Source organism: Staurois parvus, unplaced genomic scaffold, assembly GCF_062004578.1.
Source record: "Staurois parvus isolate SC_StPar_1 unplaced genomic scaffold, SC_StPar_1.0 ptg001161l, whole genome shotgun sequence".
Lineage (NCBI taxonomy): Eukaryota > Metazoa > Chordata > Amphibia > Anura > Ranidae > Staurois > Staurois parvus.
Window position 1 is genome coordinate 1451280 of NW_028318957.1, and position 7919 is coordinate 1459198.

The following is a 7919-nucleotide window of genomic DNA, read 5'->3' on the forward strand; positions in this document are numbered from 1 at the left end:
GATGGTGGGAACCCCTCATAATGGGCACAGCGGGAGTACAGACCTGGGAACTCAGCACAGGGATGGTGGGAACCCCTCATAATGGGCACAGCGGGTGTACAGACCCGGGAACTCAGCACAGGGATGGTGGAAACCCCTCATGATGGACACAGCGGGGGTATAGACCCGGGAAGGAGGGTCTTTCTTTTTAAAAAGGGGTGCTAACAATTTTCCAGAACGACGCGATGTTCTGCATCCACTTCACATATTCTGCTCTGTAAATGGTTTCAAGAAAAAAAAATTGTTTAAACAGAAATGCAGACGAGGCTGAAAACTCAGCAAACATGGAGATCAAACAGCGGAGCCATTAGCAGGTCCTTCCCAATGGTCAGCTGTAGTCTGTTGTCCTCCAGTTTGCAGAGGGATAAAACCACTCACAAGAGGAACCCAAGAGGGCTTAACAAGGGTGAGATAAAAGGGAGCCAAGCCCCCCCCCCCCAGCCATCAATTTCTAAAGCCGATCTTCCCTCCACACTTCGCCACTTCGCTTGTTGGCAGACTGGTTTTTCAAAAGGGAGCTCCGCACATAATCCGTCAGGGGATAGACTGCACACCGGGCTTTTCTGGCTGGATAAAGGACTAAAGAATGATAAAAGACCGCTATAACTACTTAAAGTGACAGAACTTACCCCCCTCTCCCAGCTGCACATACTCATCTACACTGCACTACCCCGTCCGTCCACCAGGAGCAAAGAGAGGAGACGGCAAGTCTTGTGGAAGCTCAAAGTCGTCGTGACTAGGAGGGCCAACAGCATTGGCAGCCAATGAACAAGCATCAGCACCGTCACATGGGAGGAAGGGGAGTCAGGCTGACCCTCCCATGCCTAGCAGTACTATCAGCCAATCACAGCAACAAGGGGCAAAGTAGAGGTTACCCTGGCCTAGGGCAATAGCTCTATAGATTGGCCAGTTGCCTGGTCATCTAGAACCAAAAATTTATCTAGAAACTTCCAACATTTTGGGAAACTCAACTCCGCTCATTGTGCTCCTCAGCCGAAAAGTCATTGCACCCATGAAAACCAAAAGATACTTCATTTCTTCTTCTCCATTGGCTGCAATGCATGTTGTCAAAATGGTGGTGTTGCAGTACTTGAGGAATCCCAGCCTGGATTTCTAATGGTACCTACAGAATTCCAGCCTGGGCTTTCAGTTGTACTCAAAGGTTCTTGGCCTTGAATTCCAATGGTACTGCAAGAATCCTGGCCAGGACCTCCAATGGTACTGCAAGAATCCCGGCCAGGACCTCCAATGGTACTGCAGAAATCCCGGCCAGGACCTCCAATGGTACTGCAAGAATCCCGGCCAGGACCTCCAATGGTACTGCAAGAATCCCGGCCAGGACCTCCAATGGTACTGCAAGAATCCCGGCCAGGACCTCCAATGGTACTGCAAGAATCCCGGCCAGGACCTCCAATGGTACTGCAAGAATCCCGGCCAGGACCTCCAATGGTACTGCAAGAATCCCGGCCAGGACCTCCAATGGTACTGCAAGAATCCCGGCCAGGACCTCCAATGGTACTGCAGAAATCCCGGCCAGGACCTCCAATGGTACTGCAAGAATCCCGGCCAGGACCTCCAATGGTACTGCAAGAATCCCGGCCAGGACCTCCAATGGTACTGCAAGAATCCCGGCCAGGACCTCCAATGGTACTGCAAGAATCCCGGCCAGGACCTCCAATGGTACTGCAAGAATCCCGGCCAGGAACTCCAATGGTACTGCAAGAATCCCGGCCAGGCCCTCCAGTGGTACTGCAAGAATCCCGGCCAGGACCTCAAATGGTACTGCAAGAATCCCGGCCAGGACCTCCAGTGGTACTGCAAGAATCCCGGCCAGGACCTCCAGTGGTACTGCAAGAATCCCGGCCAGGACCTCCAAATGGTACTGAAAGAATCCCAGTCAGGACCTCCAAATGGTACTGAAAGAATCCCAGTCAGGACCTCCAAATGGTACTGAAAGAATCCCAGTCAGGACCTCCAAATGGTACTGAAAGAATCCCAGTCAGGACCTCCAAATGGTACTGAAAGAATCCCAGTCAGGACCTCCAAATGGTACTGCAAGAATCCCGGGCCAGGACCTCCAATGGTACTGCAAGAATCCCGGCCAGGACCTCCAAATGGTACTGCAAGAATCCCGGCCAGGACCTCCAAATGGTACTGCAAGAATCCCGGCCAGGACCTCCAAATGGTACTGCAAGAATCCCGGCCAGGAACTCCAATGGTACTGCAAGAATCCCGGCCAGGCCCTCCAGTGGTACTGCAAGAATCCCGGCCAGGACCTCCAATGGTACTGCAAGAATCCCGGCCAGGACCTCCAGTGGTACTGCAAGAATCCCGGCCAGGACCTCCAGTGGTACTGCAAGAATCCCGGCCAGGACCTCCAAATGGTACTGAAAGAATCCCAGTCAGGACCTCCAAATGGTACTGAAAGAATCCCAGTCAGGACCTCCAAATGGTACTGAAAGAATCCCAGTCAGGACCTCCAAATGGTACTGCAAGAATCCCGGGCCAGGACCTCCGATGGTACTGCAAGAATCCCGGCCAGGACCTCCGATGGTACTGCAAGAATCCCGGCCAGGACCTCCAATGGTACTGCAAGAATCCCGGCCAGGACCTCCAATGGTACTGCAAGAATCCCGGCCAGGACCTCCAATGGTACTGCAAGAATCCCAGCCAGGACCTCCAAATGGTACTGAAAGAATCCCAGTCAGGACCTCCAATGGTACTGAAAGAATCCCAGTCAGGACCTCCAAATGGTACTGCAAGAATCCCGGGCTAGGACCTCCAATGGTACTGCAAGAATCCCAGCCAGGAACTCCAATGGTACTGCAAGAATCCCGGGCCAGGACCTCCAATGGTACTGCAAGAATCCCGGCCAGGACTTCCAAATGGTACTGCAAGAATCCCGGCCAGGACCTACAATGATACTGCAAGAATCCCAGCCAGGACCTCCAACGGTACTTCAAGAATCCTGGCCAGGACCACCAACGGTACTTCAAGAATCCCAGCCAGGACCTCCAATGGTACCTGTAGAATCGAACCCTGAACTTCCAAATGGCACTCACAGAATCCCAGTCCGGATTTTCATTGGTACTTGCGTAAACCCTGCCAGGATTTCCACAATTTCCCAAAATGACACTGGGTGTGTCCTTGACAAAAATGGTATTCAAGCTCCAGCCTTTGAAGTGGCTGTTGCTGTGTTCGATCACCAGTGTCATTCTCACATACTGCAAGAGGTTTGGACCAAACTCAAGAAGTGGTCACTACTAAACACTGCCACCCAACCAGCTGAAGCCAGGGCAATAACCCAACATAGTCATGTAGTCCTATTAGGTCAATGATGTCATGAACATCCCCGACCTTCTGTATACATCCAGTTGTACATCCAGTTGTGAAGTGGAGAATTCCCCAGCCGCAGCTGATGGGGCGACAGTGGCTGGGTTCAGTCCAAAACCAAGGTCAAACCAAACCCATCCCGAAACACCAGCTATCCTTTGTGCACGAGAGCTATTCTTACTCCCGATTGTCTGGCTTACTGTGGATCTGGATTGTCCTCACTACATTCTTGCTTGCTGTCTACTAGCAACCTCTGAATGCACCTGACTACACTTCTGCCTAGATGTTCACGTACAAACTCCACACCATAGTCGTTCAGCTCCACCTCCCACTTAGTGGGGCAATCCCAAAGGCTAGGACCTGGTGACCGTTTGGTTGGAAATCCTAGTGATCCCAGATTTCCCATTTGGTTGGAAATCCTAGTGGTCCCAGATTTCCCATTTGGTTGGAAATCCTAGTGGTCCCAGATTTCCCATTTGGTTGGAAATCCTAGTGATCCCAGATTTCCCATTTGGTTGGAAATCCTAATGGTCCCAGATTTCCCATTTGTTTGGAAATCCTATTGGTCCCAGATTTCCCATTTGGTTGGAAATCCTATTGGTCCCAGATTTCCCATTTGGTTGGAAATCCTAGTGATCCCAGATTTCCCATTTGGTTGGAAATCCTAGTGATCCCAGATTTCCCAGGAGCTCTGGTGAAGACCACGGTCACTTAGACAACGCTGCAACTTGTGTGTATCCATGTCACTTGCCAAAATTGCCACAACAGCCAAATGTTTGCCAAAATTTCACCAGAATTTTCCCGGAAAATTTGCATGAAAATTAAAAAAATTAAAAATCATTTTGCTGATCCCTACCGAGGAGAGATGCGCAGTAAGTGGAAAATAGAACGCGAGATTTGAATAAATGTTCTGGGTCAGTGAGATCAATATGATAGCCAGGCAATTTGCATTTTTTACAATAATGGCTGCCCGTAGTTTTCTCAGATTTATGCAATAGGATGGAGGACATTGCAAGACATTTTTCTCTCCTAAATTGTAAATGTGAGCGCGAATCCTGACATCCAGCAAACAAAAAGGAACCAGTGTATATTCATAGGACCTACACACTTGCCGTAATCAGGCTGACACAACCATGGCCACAGTAAAGAGAAGGGAAACGCGCCATCCAGATTTCCAGGACAATATAGACGATAGACTACAGAACATCCCATGCAACTCACCTAGTTAGGAGCAAAATACGGATGAGGTTTGATTGATCTAAGTAATCCTAAGGTCCTTTGTACATCCTAAGGAGGAATGTCGATTCAGAAACTTGAGAACATGGAGTCTTGACCCCTCGAACATCGAGATCCCTCAGAGCAAACTTCTTTCAGAACACGATCTGTGAAAAAAAAAGAGATTGGAGTCAATTAGCTAATGAATGAATTAATTAATTGATGCCAAGGGCTAAGAAGAAGATATTAGGATTAAGTAGAGGAAAGAGCAAGTCGTAAGGAGCAATAATATCATCACGAACGCCTTTACTGATAGGAGGATGTAGCAGTGCAATTTGGTTTGGTGACCCAAATTGCCTCTTCTTCAAAGCACACAGGCAAGTGTGGGCTGATATAGGGCCGTCCCATGTGACGGCAAGCCATTCTGACCATCAAAGGCACATGCTATAGCATACAAAAGCTTCCCCCTTGGTATAAAAGCTTTGGAAGGTGGGACTGAGGGAAGTACTTCACTGCAGGTGCACCATTTGAGATGGAACTCGATACACAAAGCAGTCATGTACCAGTACAGGGACAAGGCAGATACATCTTGGTACAAAATGGGGAAACTTATAGCTACTCAATTTCTGGCCATGTGGGTTCTCCTGCATGGTAGGGGTTGGAGAAAGACCTGGCAACCTACCCTGTAAAATAATTGCTAACAGAATTCATGGAAAAAGTCGCTTATGAGTGACGGTCCATGCAATTGCCAAGGGTCGGATACGACTGGATAGATGATAGATAGATAGATAGATAGATACTCAAACTGGAGCTTATTAGACATCCCATTCCAAAACCAGACATTCATTTTGTGTTGGTCTCCCTTTGAAGCTACAACAGTCTCCACTCTTCAAATTTTAGGGTCCATCTGTGGGAAATTGTGACCATTCAGCCAAAAGATCATTTGCGAGTTCAGGTACTGATGTTGGATGAGAAGACCTGGCTTACAGCTGATATTCTCATTCACGCCCAAGGTGTTCCAAAACCAACTCTATAAATAGTTGGCCACCATTTATGATGTCCGGTACTGATATTGGATTAGAAGACCTGGTTCACAATTGATGTTCTCATTCATGCCCAAGGTGTTCCAAAACCATGTTTGTATGGAGCTGGCCATCATCTATGAGGTCAGGTATTGATGTTGGATGAGAAGGCCTTCTTCACAATTGAGGTTCTCATTCTCCTAGATTGTAAGCTCCAAGGAGCGGGGCCCTCAAATCCCTCTTGTATTGAACTGTATTGTTGCTGTACTGTCTCCCGTTATATTGTAAAGCGCTGAGCAAACTGTTGGTGCTATATAAATCCTGTATATTAATAATAATAATCAACAAGGTGTTGCAAAAATGTCTTTATGGAGTTGCCCACCATTTATGAGGTCAGGTACTGATATTGGATGAGAAGACATGGCTCACAGCTGATATTCTCATTCACGCCCAAGGTGTTCCAAAACCAGCTCTTTATATAATTGGCCACCATTTATGATGTCCAGTACTGATATTTGATGAGAAGGCCTTGTTCACAACTGATATTCTCATTCATCCCCAAGGTGTTCCAAAACCATGTCTTTATGGAGTTGGCCACCATTTATGAGGTCAGGTACTGATGTTGGATGAGAAGGCCTTGTTCACAACTGATATTCTCATTCATCCCCAAGGTGTTCCAAAACCATGTCTTTATGGAGTTGGCCACCATTTATGATGTCCAGTACTGATATTTGATGAGAAGGCCTTGTTCACAACTGATGTTCTCATTCATCCCCAAGGTGTTCCAAAACCATGTCTTTATGGAGTTGGCCACCATTTATGAGGTCAGGTACTAATGTTGGATGAGAAGACCTAGCTCACAAATCGGTAATCCAATGCATCCCAAAAGGTGTCCCATAGGGTTCAGGTCAGGGCTTTGTGTAAGCCACTCGAATTCCTCCACACAAACCTATTTAAACAATGACTTAGTGGATGTTAATGTTGGGTGGTGGGGGCATCTTTACATAGACCAGTCTTTATCAACCTTTTTTTCAGTCAAGGCACCCTTTAAAATTATGTAAAGTCCCGAGGAACCCTTTAAAATTATGGAAAGTCCCGAGACACCCTTTAAAATTATGGACAGTCTTGAGGCACACCATTCTAAAATAGGATGCCTCAAAAGTGTCCATAATTTTAAAAGGGAGCCCCATTCTAAAATGTGAAAAATGATTCTAATAGTTTTATATAAATGCAGCACCATCCACGCATGTAGGACACCCAACATTAGAGGCGATTTATTCTTCCAAAGCAAATACACTTTTGCACACTGGTACTGAGTAGTATTCCAGTGTTTCTCTTCTCCATCAGTTTTTCTCCATCACTGAGCTAATGTGACCCCGGCATTGATGGAAAGCGGCAGGGAAGGGTCAAACTAGGATGCTGTCATCCTCCTTGTTAACGGATGATGTCATTAGTTGTCAGGACACCGGCAGCTAGAAGGTCGTAATGGTACACACAATGAAAACTTGTGGCTTTGTGTAACTAAAAGGCAGGCATGGCTTGTATACAAGTTTTGGGCAATTTTTAGACATTTTGCCAAGGCACCCCTGAAGAAACCTCAGGACACCCTGGTTGAGAAAGGCCGACCAAGACATGGAAGTTATATTACCAACACACTCCTTTCATGGTATAGCCTTAAGTATGAAGGTGATGCAACAACAGCTGGTTAACCAAAGTAGAGATAGAAGAAAGCATGTGCCACCAGCCCACCACGGATCCATAGAATGGTCCCAAAATTTAGGGGATCACAAGAACAATGGCTAAAGTTTCGAGTCACAATGAAAATATGGCCCACTCCACCACTCAACCTCATCAGTTTCAAAAGCCTAGGCTACGTTCTCGTCTCTCGTCAATAATTAGTTGGGTTGAACAAATGGCTAATTTGATTATACTTTTAGGACTTATTAACTAAAAGGATCCTTTTAAACCAATTAAACATAAAAAACAAATGCACAAAAATAAAAACCAGCCCGGTTGTCCTTCATCTCTCCTCAGAAAATCTCCAAGCTTACATATTTACAAGGAACAAAGCTAAACCCATTAATTTTCCTCTCCTGCGCCTATACCCCCCACCCCCCCCCCAATTCCCGGCAGCCGGGCCGGTGCAAAATGGATTATGTTTTTTACTATGGAAGAAAAGAAACACAGCGCGTTATCGACATGCATTATGCGGAAATAAGATTAGCCATTTGGCGCGTGTAAACTGGAGAGAGGATATATGTTCTATATTTCGAGAGCTGCCAGCTTGCGAGGCGGAGTGATGAATGGAGG

The 7919-nt window shown here is 46.9% G+C and overlaps 1 protein-coding gene across 1 annotated transcript in view; it reads right to left on the bottom strand.

Moving 5' to 3' along the window:
• Positions 1-4746, bottom strand: part of VANGL2 (VANGL planar cell polarity protein 2) — a 66098-nt gene extending 61352 nt beyond the window's left edge. Inside the window, exon 1 of the mRNA XM_089659489.1 lies at positions 4594-4746. The gene's annotated coding sequence lies outside the window, so the exon portion shown is untranslated. The remainder of the gene's footprint in view (positions 1-4593) is intronic.
• Positions 4747-7919: the final 3173 nt, after the last annotated feature.